Source organism: Nomia melanderi, chromosome 6, assembly GCF_051020985.1.
Source record: "Nomia melanderi isolate GNS246 chromosome 6, iyNomMela1, whole genome shotgun sequence".
In the NCBI taxonomy this organism is placed as follows: domain Eukaryota; kingdom Metazoa; phylum Arthropoda; class Insecta; order Hymenoptera; family Halictidae; genus Nomia; species Nomia melanderi.
This window is the reverse complement of record NC_135004.1, coordinates 12521446-12534614: the sequence shown is the minus strand read 5'-3', so window position 1 is coordinate 12534614 and position 13169 is coordinate 12521446. Positions and strand designations below refer to the sequence as shown.

General features: G+C 42.5%; 1 protein-coding gene across 19 annotated transcripts in view; it reads left to right on the top strand.

Moving 5' to 3' along the window:
• Positions 1–13169, top strand: part of LOC116427961 (uncharacterized) — a 293655-nt gene that overhangs the window by 162291 nt on the left and 118195 nt on the right. The gene's annotated exons all lie outside the window — the stretch shown is intronic.

Here is a 13169-nt window from a genome sequence, read left to right as displayed (position 1 = left end):
TATTCGAGGTTATACAAAACTCTAGCTGATTTTTCGACTTTCTTTTACTATTATTCTTGTGGCATTAATATTAATGTTGTCCATTTGTGCTAGTTTCTCAAACAAATATATACAAAGTTATTAAAAATTCTATGAAACGTTTTTTAAGACACTTGTTTACTATTCTTGCAGCGCCAGTGTCCAATTGTTCTAGTTTCCTAAGAAATATCTATTCAACGTGATAAAAAATTCTATTAGAATGACGCTTTGATATTTTCCAACTCTTTCCTTCGCCTTATTACCTTATGCTAATAAAGTTCATGGTTTCCAAGCAGGTTTGCCGAGTTCTGAAACTAGGGTACAGCAGGAAGTGTATCGCGAGGTTAAACGGCAGGGTAATCCATCTTCGGATTTCGCTTTCAAAACATCCGATCGGTTATTCTTTGTACCTGCTGTTGTAGCTTACTCGGGATACTTTGTATGTGCACCTGTTCCGCGCGCGTTCAGAAGGATTTAAGAGCTGCGAGGCAAACAGACTATCCAGAGTACAGGGATTATCCGTGGGTTTCCTTGACCGGCTGAAACTCGTGAGTTCTAGCGGGGCGGTTCGACAACCAATGGAACAGGTTTATCTTCTTCCGCAAGCACCATTGAATAATCGAACGTACCGTACACGTCATTGAAAAAATATAAAATTCGAATTGATTATCTATTTAAAATATATTACATAACAATATATCTGAGTTATTTTATGTATATTGACACAAGTCGACCTCAGTGAAAATTGCCATCCGCACGATTCAATTTTCTGAAAATTAGCCGGTACGCAATGTGTTAAAGCAGCGATACAATTTCTTGCGTGGTAGCTGAATTAGCTAATTAATTTCTTTGTACAAGGATAACGTTCCGAGCCGCGAGACAATGACGAACGCGAGATTGGCGCAGAATATTATTACGTAACATGGTCGAGTGGCAATGGCGGGCAGCATCGATCCGAAATTAATCGCGAGCTCGTAGCGAGGCAGGCCACGTTAAAATCTCGAAAGCTTGCTCACCGTGCGCTTTTCAATTGCGCCTCTGTATGGCGGTGTGTTAACAGTCAGCTAGACCAGCCCGGCTGTACCGAAAAAGCCACTGTAACGCAAGCGTGCCTCGGAAACGTCTGCATAGGTTGCAACGGTAACGAACGATTCATGGTGCACGGTTAGCAGTCGCAAGTAATGCTTCTAGTTCCTGATTAGACGCTGATTCTTAACGAGGATTCTTTGCCTTAACGATTTCTTTCCTAACTTCGCTTGCCACACCCGGCTTATGCAGGAACAGCTTAGACAAACGTAAAATTTCCTTTGCTGCTTTTATCGAATTAATTTTGAAATTAATATTTATTTAGTAATCTTTGAAATTTGTTGGACTTTATATACTGTAATTTCTTGATCTCTTAAGTCTCTTTAGTGAATGTTTTGTGTGTAGCATTTCAATAGGTATTATTCTTTGTTAGTGAAATAGTAGGGATAATTGAAGCGTTGATCTAATGGATTTATAACGAGAAGAAAAAATAGGGATTCTAACATTCTTGGACTTTGTGTACTCTAATTCTTTAATTTCTTGAGTTTTTTTTATTAAATGTTTTGTCTCCAGCACTTGAATAGATATTATTCTTTGTTAATGAAACAAAATTTAGCATAGACAATTCAAGCGTTGATCCAACGAATTTACAGTAAAGAAAGGAAAAAATAAAGAATTCTAATCTTCTCGGACTTTATATGCTCTAATTCCTTAATTCCTTGAGTTTCTTTATTAAATGTTTGGTCTCTAGTATTCAAATAGATATTATTCTTTGTAAATGAAACGAAAATTGCATTAGCATAGATAATTCAAGCGTTGATCCAACGAATTCCCAACAAAGCCAGAAAAAAATCATTCCAAACTTCGAGCGTCCCGTGTTTCCAAAGAACTGTTAACCAGTCGGAATTAACGCAGTCTCCGAAATGACTAAACGAAGAATCCGAACCCCCGTTGTTTTGCCGAACGACTTACCGATGGATCATTATCAGTTTCGGCCCGTTAATTGGCGTCCGTGAATTCGAGCGTCAGGTCTCTCCGCGAGTAGCGGCGGGATCGAGAGGGGAATTTGCATAGTTACTCAATTTCCTCTGTGCTATTACCTGAGATTGTCACTCAGCGTTAGCTTAATCCGATTCTGGCCGTTCAGGCTTCCCGGGATTAGATCTGTCGCGAAAGATCTCCGGCTTTAAATAGACCTTCTTCCGATACAGAGAGATTGCTCGTAAATTAACGCGGGACCGCCGACGCCGCCGCTTTTCGCGGCTCCTCCCCGTTGCCCGCCCGCCGATCCTCGAGCGTCTGCCGCCGAGCGAAACCGGACGCGCGGCTTTTAATCGATGATAGCCGGAGAACTTCTCGTTTCATCGTTCGGGAGGAGAGCCTTCCGCTCAAGTTCGGCGAAAGGAAGTCTGCTCTGGTTAGAGTCAAAAGGATTTCGCCTGGAGAGATCCCTTTCCGTCGAGGTCTTCTGTTTTTCAAGTCGCCTCTCTCGCCGGCTGCCGAATTCCTCGAGAGTTCCTCCTTGAAAATGCATCTGGTTCTTCATCGACGGTGCAGAGTGTCTTTCGACAACGATATTAATTTCACCCGCGTTCACAATGTTCGTTGAACCGAAGAAAAGCTATTTATTCCATCGCTGCTCGCCTGTTAATTGCGATCAGCGGATAGCTGTTCCTCGCGATGTAAATATCGCGCGCATGGAACTCGCATTGTTGCATTATTGGATGCACTGAGGGTGTCGGACAAATATTTGCCCGCCGAGCGTACAATCTCGCGTCGCAAAATCCCGGGACCCTCGTTAATTCGATACAATCCGATTTCATTCGATTCCGCGGCGCCTTCTCGGCCTGCGTGTCTAACGAGCGACGATTCGTAGGAAACGTCGGCGAGTAATGCGTGCGAACCCTGAACCGACTCCTGTCCTTTCGACGGTGTAGAACTTCAAGCTGTTCTCGGGCTACGACGCCGTCAAGGTATAGTCGTGAGAAACTGGCAGCTCGTTGACACTTCTTGCTTTACAGTTAACCCGATACCCTTCGAATTCGCGATCCCTTTTTCTCACCCGCGACGCCTTTTTCAGCGACACGCACGCGTTCACGCGGCGTGGCCGCGACACGCTGCTGATTGTGCTCCGATTACGCAACCGATTCATTCGGACACTAATTTACGCGTTCGCCGGTCGACGCGGACGGTTATAAGTGCTCGGTTATCTTAACGAAATTCGAAGGTGATGCATCGCTGCTTGTACAGTTCTGTGTTTTTACGTTGGCTGTGGGTGATGGATATTTCGAAATGTTTTTCAGAGTTTTTAGAACTGTACGGAATTCAATGCGAGTCTTTGTATCTTCTTGGGATTCCTACTGCTCTTCGGAATCTTCAGAATTCTTCGTAACTATGTAAAATTCTTAGGCATTATCAGAATTCCTTACTGCTCTTTGGACTTTTCGAGAACTCTTCGGGATTCTTTGACCTTCCTGAGAACTTCTCGGAATTCTTCGAACTTTCTCTGAATTCTTCAGAATCTTGAGAACTCTTTATTACTCTTCAGAACGCTTCAAACTTCAGAATCCCTCACAGCTGTTTGAATTTTTCGAAACCACTTCCGAATTTTTCACGCGTCTTCGGAACTTTTTAGAATTCTTCGAACTTCCTCTCAATTCTATCAGAATCTTCAGCATTCTTCGAACTTCTTCGAATTCTACAGAATCTTCAGAATTCTTCGAGCTTCTTCTCAATTCTACAGAATTTTCAGAACTCTTCGAACTTCCTCTCAATTCTACAGAATCCTCGAACTTCCTCTCAATTCTACAGAATCCTCGAACTTCCTCTCAATTCTACAGAATCTTCAGAATTCTTTGAACTTCCTCGAATTGTTCAGAATCGTCAGATTTCTTCGAACTTCCTCGATTTCTTCAGAATCGTCAGATTTCTTCGAACTTCTTCGAATTCTACAGAATCTTCAGATTTCTTCGAACTTCCTCGAATTCTTCAGAATCATCAGAATTCTTCGAACTTCCTCGAATTCTTCAGAATCTTCAGAACTCTCAGCTACTTTACAAAACGCTCCAAACACCGTCAGAATCCCTCACAGCTCTTTCAGCTTCTCGAGACCTCTTCCGAATTCTTCACGCGTCCTCGCAACTCTTCAGAATTCCCCGGGCTTCTTCGGATCTCATCAGAACGCATTTCTCCCTGATCGGGCGATCCGTTTCCCAGTCCCCCCGTGCGTACGGCCGGCACCCGGCTCGTTTTCACTTTCTTACAGTACGAAACCGCGACGACATTCTTTATTTGGTATAGAGTACCCCGGGGAGTATGTTTTCCAGTGATTCGAGAACTGGTTCCCCAACTTTTACTGCCACCGGCGGCACGAATATTCAGCCGCGGGAAGAAATTGCGTCGAGGAGGTTCGCTTACGAGCCGCACGGGTCGTCGGCGATCGAAATTCGCGATGTTAAGAACGAGATCGATCGGTCGATCGATGATCGGCGCGCCTCGTATCGAGCGCGTCCGCCATTTACGACGAAACGAGCTGTGAATAGGCGGTGATACGAGCTGATAACGAGCAGGCGGTGGGGAATCCGCGCGCTTAGCTCGATTACCGGAGCAGTCGCTCGGCAAAGAAAAGCTTCCGAGCTCGTGTCCCGGTCCAGTAATTCTTACGACCCATTAATGTCGCTGTTATACGTAATGAACAGCGTAACGGAGCTCCTCGCATTCGCCAGCGGGTCACGACGCTGAGTCGCACAATTTTCTTCGTCACATTTGTCAGCGACACGTTAGAATCGGGATTCTTCGCGCTTAACCCTTCTCGCCTTCTAACGGCGAGTTTCCAACACAGTTTAACGAATGAATTTAATGAATTAATAATAGATTTAATATATGTTCGATAAGTATTATATTTAATGAATATTGAACGAATTACTGGTATATTTAATGAATGAATGTAATGAATTAATAATAGATTTAATAAATATTTAATAAATATGGAATTAATTACTGATGTATCTAATAAATGAATTTAATGAATTAATAATATATTTAATGAATATTTAATGAATTAACTAATTAATGACATTTAACGAACGTCGGTGTCACTGAGTTTAAGTGCATCTGTGATGGTGATAACAGTATTTTGACTTTTTGCAAATAATTGAGGTAGAAACTGTAGGAAATGTCAAGGGAGTCGTTATACATTAATAAACATATTATATTTCTCTTGGTGTATGCCTGTAATTAAATTCAACCTATCGATCCTATGACGTGCATTGTTAGTGTCCATCAATTAAATTTGATCTTTTACAAATGCATTGTATGCATATTAACATGTCTGTTTTGGCAGAAATTACTTTATTAGAGGTACACATTTAATGACGACAGTAATAGAGATTAATCAGTGTTCCCTTTCATTGGGATTGATTGATTTTATAGCGCCCCCTGTGCCGTACAGGTGGACATTAGTGTTCGACCGTGTCGGAGTTCGTTTCACTAACGACACGCGTGCCGCCTTTTACCGTATAATCTCTCCTGCCAATCGATGTACTAACTATATTGTCTTCTTTTCGTATAAAAGCGTTAACGTTTAAACGCAAAGTGCACGTCAGACTGCAGCGTCACCTGAATAATGATGTGCCTTCCGCATTGAGGGCCTGATCCCAATCTAATTCATCGATCACAATATATTCATACAATATTGTCTATTACACCTTCAATATTTCAAACGACTTCAACAATTCTCCTGGAATATCAACATCGAGTCAATCTAATTCACAAACCAGCACTCAAACAATTATACACTGCAAGCCTCGTCAGACAACACTAGAGCTATGAGTCAAAATGATCCATTCCTGATTCCTTCTCACGATTATTAAAAACATAGCAGATTTCTCTGAGAGTTATTAAAGAATTTAATTTTAATTGAATCACTGATCAATTAACCCTTTGCGGACGAATGTCAACGTTCCGGTGAGATGTTCATATTTGGGAAACTCACGAACAAATGATTTAACTATTGAAACAGCAAAAGATCAGTACGTAGTTTCCTACTTTTCGATTAATTAAGCAATCGATGTATAATTCAACTTCATCCGTCGGTTTTGTACATTTCAAAGAACCTTCGTAAAGGGTTAAACTCTAAACAGATGCACTCTTCGACTTTCTATAAAGAGATTTGAAGTCAATGTCAATGCTCGGTAGTTCTAACAAACTGCAATGTTACAGATGCAATTCTTTGATATTCATAACATGCAAACGACGAGCTCCGGGCTGAAACGATGAAGACACATAGCAGGTTAAACCGACAGGTGCGTGTAACCGAATCAACGGAAACCCATGGAAAACGTATCACAGCTGACGAATAACCGTAAAAGAGTTAAGGCGCGACGGATGCCTAGCAGTGACGGAAAGGCGCCTCGGCTTTCAGTTATGTAAAACGTTTCACCGCTCCAGCGCCTAAACACGGTAATAGCCGGGTTCGCGGTTGCGTGTGCATGTTGTATCGCCGGTGCATGACGCGCATCATGCACGGATCCATCGGCTGCCATGTCCTCGAGTTATCTGAAATTGAATAATCGCGAACGGCCGGCCGTGCCTCGACGCTTCCTCGATTTTCCATCGCTGTTCGTCCCTCCCACGCGGCCTCTTCCTCTGTTCCTCTTTCTCTTCCAGCCTCTCTCTCTCTCTCCCACCTCTCTCTCTTTCACGGTTACTCGGTTTCTTTCCCTCCCGGCCCCTCGCCCAACCTCGCTCGCAACTTGAAGTTTATTGGAGAAGCTTTTAGACACCTATTAAATGAGACGATTTCCATAAATCTGAAATTTTTATTGATGAAAACTCGATATCGGGGCCACTCGAGATTGGAAAATTTGCATCGGTCTCCCCAGTTGCTGGGTAACGAAAGAGGAGATACTGTTCGCAGCAATAATTGCGACATGTGAGCGATGTTTCACCGGTTCGCGAATATTTTCGAATAGGATTTTATTTGTACAGGTGAAGATCCAGTTGGAATTCATATTTAATATTCGACTAGAATCAGTTTGAAACTAATATCTCAATAATGAGATATTAAAGCGGAATTTAACGGGGAATCGAGTGTATAGATGACCGGCCGTTGAACGATGAAATGATTTTATTGTATAAATGTATCGAACTCGACCGAGTTACGAGGAGCGTCGATAATGAAGAGGAGAGTCGGGAGAATCTTTATTGATCCCCGAAACGCGGCTGTGGTCGTGGGACACACCGTAAAGTCCACCGGCGGCCAGCACTAAAAAGAATATTTGTATTGGATTCGGATTGCCCGGGAGGTTCGTTTGATTGTTCTCACCTGTTGACACGAACGGCGCGAACCTCGGGTTTGGCTTTATTCGTCGCCGATGGGGTCGGCTCCGGATCGACGCGATCTCGACGCGTTTCCCGTTGGCACCCCGAAATTCCCTCGTAACGTCCCGTCTGACCCGAAACAGTACGATACTACTGCGATACTCTTTGTAATCTATGTCTCTACGCTGTCGCGGTTCGCGAGTGTCCACCAGAAACAGCAGAAACGCTTTACGTTAACCAATTGACTGTGGAATTTAGTTGGAAAAACCTTCTGCGCGCAATAAACTCGAAAAATGGAGCGTGTACTCTTCGACCGCAGGACGAATACACTATGTTTCAACCCTTTGCGGACGAATGTCGACACTTTACCGAGATCAAACTTTTATGTTTGTAATACTAAGGTGCAAACAAATGATTCAACTGCTCGAACAGCAAGAAACCAGTACGTAATTTCCTTGTTCCATATTATTTAGGCATTCGATGATTTGGCGGAATCTACAAAAGGTTTTGTATAGTTCAGAGAATCTTCAAAGGGTTAATGAGAGATCAAAGCGAAACAAAGAATTACGTTCATGTGAAAAAATAAAGAATTCATCGCTGAAAGAGTTGGTATCACGTCAAGCTTCACGATGACGTATATACTCGTCAAATAGTTAACTGGTTAAACATTTTCCTTCGACGAGTAATCAGAAACTGAACGCTCGTTTCAGACTCATTTTAAGGTTAACGGAGCATAGATAACGAGTCAAATGATCTGCCTCCGATAACAGGCTGACCTTACGATAACGAGAGCCATTATTCTATGCGTTTCAGAAACTCTGTATAAAATATCGCTCAGTTACCTGTACATCGATGATTAAAATTCAAAGTAGTCGAAACGTTATTATTCTTGCCAAACACGTTAATCATTTCTAAACTGACAATCCCCCTCTCTGTTTCTTTAAATACACTCCCAGTTTCAAAAGATCGTAACGATCGACTAAATTTCCCTAAAGAGGTTGCTCCAGCGACCACGACCAACCGCCGAGCACTCTACGCTTACAACACTCGCGGAACGCTCGGTCGGATCCGTGGCTGATTTATCGCGGGATGATTCCTCGCGTATCTATCGCCGCCGCGGCGGTGCCTGCAGTTCGGTTTTAATAGGCCGTTGCGCAAGAACCCGACCCGCGAAAAAAAGGAGACGATTACGCAAACGACACCGGTATTTTCGTCCTTCGATGCGAGCGAACATTGCTTTGAAAGGTGAAATCCGACGCCTGGAAACGCTCGCCGGTTATGCCTTTGTAGTTGGCACGCGCGGCTCGGCCAGGCGGCTCCGCGTCGCGGAATAATTAACGACTCTCGCGCACGCGGGGCGCCGATTAAAAGCGGACGCGGATCGAGGCTGATCCGACTTTCACGGGAATTATGAAACGCGTAGCGATCTCCGCTCGCGACGTTTTCCGCGCGACGGATCGCGGCCGGTGATCCTCGCCTCCTCCCGCCGCCGAAAAACCGCGACCGCGATTTCGCATTCCGCGCGCGCCCGATTCGCTCGAAAGCCTCGGGACGAAGCGGCGGGAGCGCACGCACGCGCGCGGTCCGCGACTCGCATACGAGTCGCCGTCTAATCGTGCAACCGCCCGCGCGGAACTTTCCATTCGACACCGTCGAATCGCTCTCCGCCGTCTTGCGTTTCCGGAGACGGTTTTATGTGTCTACGGTGCCGAATGTCCCCGGCGGTACGCGGAACAGAGTCTGCCTCTGGTTATAGCTGCTTCGGCGAACCGCGATTTCGGTCCGTTGATTCTGATGCGTAGCTGTGGATCTTGTAACGGCAAATAAGGAGAATAATAGAGGTTTCTGCGTGTAGATCTGAGTTTTTTGATATTGGATCAGGGAAAAGTTTGTTCCTTTTGAGTATGAGATTTGGTTTGGAGAATAATAGAGGTTTCTGTGTGTAGATCTGAGTTTTTTGATATTGGATTAGGGAAAAGTTTGTTGCCTTTGAGTATGAGATTTGGTTTTTGTTTGGTTTCTGTTAGCAATGGTTGGACAATTTCTGTGTCTCAACTGAGAATTCAGTGTGCTTTTGAGTAATGTGTTATTTTGTAGCTGCCTCCTGTTTTGACGATATAATTAACCTTTTGCACTTCAGAAGTGTTTCGCTATAGATACGATACTGTTTATGGCGAAACAGACATTCTCTGAAACTAATTCGACGAGAAATCGCACAGAAGTTGAGCGAAACTGTTTTATTTCGATGTTTTGTATATCGTTGTATATTACACGAAGTTTAACTTTGATTGCCATAGTGATCACCGGTGACCAGAGTTTTCAAGCTACAAGAAAATAATTATGATTCAAAAGATAAGTGATTTCGAGTACAAATTTTCTGTAACGTAAATAAGATAATAGGGTAACCCTTTGCACTCGAGAGGTGACTCAGTCACCACGTGATTCGATACAAGAAAACTATGAAGTTGAATATTTAATATTTCAAATTCAAGTTTGCATTGCTACCTGAAATATTTAAATAAAACAACTCTGTTGCTTAATTTATCTATGAATTATCGTCAAATTAGTTTCAAACAATATGACCTACATCTCGTCAGAGAATGTTGAATATTTCCATTGCTATAGGAAGGATAAGTGATACATAAAATGATGATTTTCGTAGTCAACGTGATATGAAATATCACTCTTCACAAAGTCGTGTCGAATCAATTGGCGACTAAGTCCGAAGTGCAAAGGGTTAAATGAAACTGCCGACTGTCGACCATCTAAATACACTGCATTCGATATGGAGGATTATTTTCCGATCCAGAGAATGTTATCATCCCCAGTAATGATATTCAAGCAAAAAAGCGCATAAATGTATGTCATTTTCGCGAAGAACGAGGAACAGGTCTCGAAGAAGTAATTCTTTCCCTCGGAAATTGTTCGATTGCAGCCTCGAAAACGGCGCGAGCAGCGAGTACTATTTCGGCGCGCGAAGCGTCGTCGGGCGCCGAAAACAGTTCCGGATTAGAATTTTAAATGGCACCCTCAGGTATCGACGATCCGTGAAAACAGGGATTAAGATGCAGCGCGGCGGAGTTGCCGGGCCGAAACTTCCTAATGGCTCTTTCACAAACTTGCCAGAGCTGCCGATAGATCTCGCGAAGTTCACACTTAACGCGGCCGCTTCTCCATGGCGTTCCTATTTTTCGGCCAGCCCTCTTCGGTAATTACCACGGTGGCTTTTTGTCACGGTTCCAGCCACTTTTCCCGGCCCATTAGCGTCTTCCGGGCGGGAGTCGCTCGGAAACGCGCTTACTCGTGTCGTCGGGTGCAAACGATGGTGTATGAAAGATAGCCTGCATCCAGTTCGCTGGAATAATTAACCGTGTAATCGGTGATCGATCGTTTTCGATCGTGATTACTCGGTTTTTATGTTAACTCATGTTTTCGAGATTTACCATCTTGCAGAGTGTTATTGTACTGTTACCGAAGTATGGAATTTGTTTTGAACGTTAACGCTTGTGCTTTTTAATGGACTTCGTTGTGATCGTACGATCCTTTGCAGTCGGAAGGTTTTCCTCTATGTATATTCATTAGTTTGTAATGGCGTACCGATTGAATCAGTGATTGTATTAAATAGAAATACACGAGTGGATGGAACTATTTTATTTGAATATTGAATGTTATAGGTTTGCTAGATCAAAGGGTAGATTAGGTTATCAAAGGTAGATCTTGTATTGAAAAACTATCGTTCATTTGTCATTCAAATTGTACAAATTATCCACTTCAGAATTTTTTTATTTGTACAGAACTAGGAGATTCTTCGAATCTCAAGAAACCTATTGTTCCAATATTATAAAAGTTTGGAAACAAGACATTCTAATTGCCTGGTAGTTTCAGCGTTGACACATTGACTATCACGAGAACCTTCAGTTACTTAGTTATTTGCGCTATTAAACATTCTCATTCGACATTATGTATCTGACAAATTAACGTAGCTTTCAACTGATTTGGAAGCTCGGGTCATCAGTGACCGTGGCAGTCAACGTGTTAACCCTTTGCACTCGAAAGTTTTTCATTAGAAATGCTTAACATTCTCTAACAAAGACGATGGTTTTTTAAAATGAATTCAATGAGAAATCACCGGTAAATTGAGAAACAAAGCTTTTTTATCCCAATATTTCACGCATCGATGTATTATACATAGTTCAATTAAATATCAAATTTTCTAATTTTACGACGTCGAATCGAACGGTGACTGAGAGTCACCTCTCGAGTGCAAAGGGTTAATATAAAAGTTTTCCATTAGAAATATCCACCATTTTCCAAGGAGATACAGACGATATCGTTTGAAACTAATTTAACGATAATTCACAGATAAATTAAGCAACAAAGCTATTTTATTTAAATATTTCACACAGCAATACAAAGTTTAATTCAAAACACTGAACATTCAACTTCATAGTTTTACTGTATCAAATCAAGTGTTGACTGAGAGTGATCTCTCGAGTGCAAAGGGTTAACACGAAAAAATACAATATTTAATCATTCGACTGAATTAGATTATTATCATTGTACGTTCATCAAACCAAACGAGACCGCAATGGGTATCATTATTTATAATATAGAAACGTTTGCGAACAGTCATCGTTTAATTGACTGAAGTAAAGTAATTCGATTTGCTTGGGGTCACCGGTGACCCCATGGCGTTCAACGTGTTAATACACCTGGAATAAGCACGATGCTCATCGACGAAGTCATAAGTTCAAATCATATACTCGAAAACATGACAAGTTCTTTATCGATTCTTCCGATCTGCCCGAGGGCTGGAAGATGGCAGCGCGTCAGGGGTGGCCCGACGGATGGGACGGGGTGAAATTAATGTTCGTTCACGGGATGTTTTGTCGGCGGTGCCGATAGCTGGCCGCAAGAGCCGCATGCCATCGTCGGCGGCCGTTCGCAGGTGGATGCAGTTCTAATGCCAGAGACGCTTTGCATCGCGCGCGGCATTGCAAGGCCAGCCAGCCGCAAGAAATCGCCGTCGGGAATACCGGCCTCGCAACTTCTCGGCCCGTATAAATCGCGACGCGAAACGATGTCGGCTCGAGACAAATCTGTTGCGTAACCGTGCTCTATCGGCGCTATCGCGAAAAACCTGGCAGCCGACTTCCGCGGCACAGATTTTTTCGGGCAGAACAATTTTGGACAGTCGAATGCATCTTCTGCTTCCTTGGATATGGAAAATCTGAGCCACTGCCGCGCACTTTTAGTTCTAAAATGCCCGGAAACGCAGTTTTTTCGTTTAATCGTTTGTTCCGACTTGTTCGGGTCATGGAGAATCGTACACAATATCGAGTTACGTCATTTTTACGTCTGTAAAATGGATGTAGTCGACGCTTGGCTAAATAAAATAATTATTATTTTAAACTTCAGTGTATATGTACGCTTAGCTTATTTATATGGAATATGTTTGTTTTAGATATATGTTAATGCATTGTGAAACGAGAGATCTCGTATTTATTTCAACATACTTTTGTAACCTTGCTAACTACCATGCCATTTAAAAAGTATTAAATTAATTTAATAAATATTATAACGATTACTTGTTTAACACTTATGAAACAGTGATTAGATATTTAAATATTCTGCTTATAGTGATATATTAGGAATTTATAAATTGATCATTGAAAAATCGGCCAGTTTTCTAAGAATCAACCGAAACGCAATGCGTTAAGATGATTAAATAAATTTAATCCAACGAATGTGATGCAGAATGATTTAATACGTACCACGAAAATCTTGAGCATTTTATGCAATTC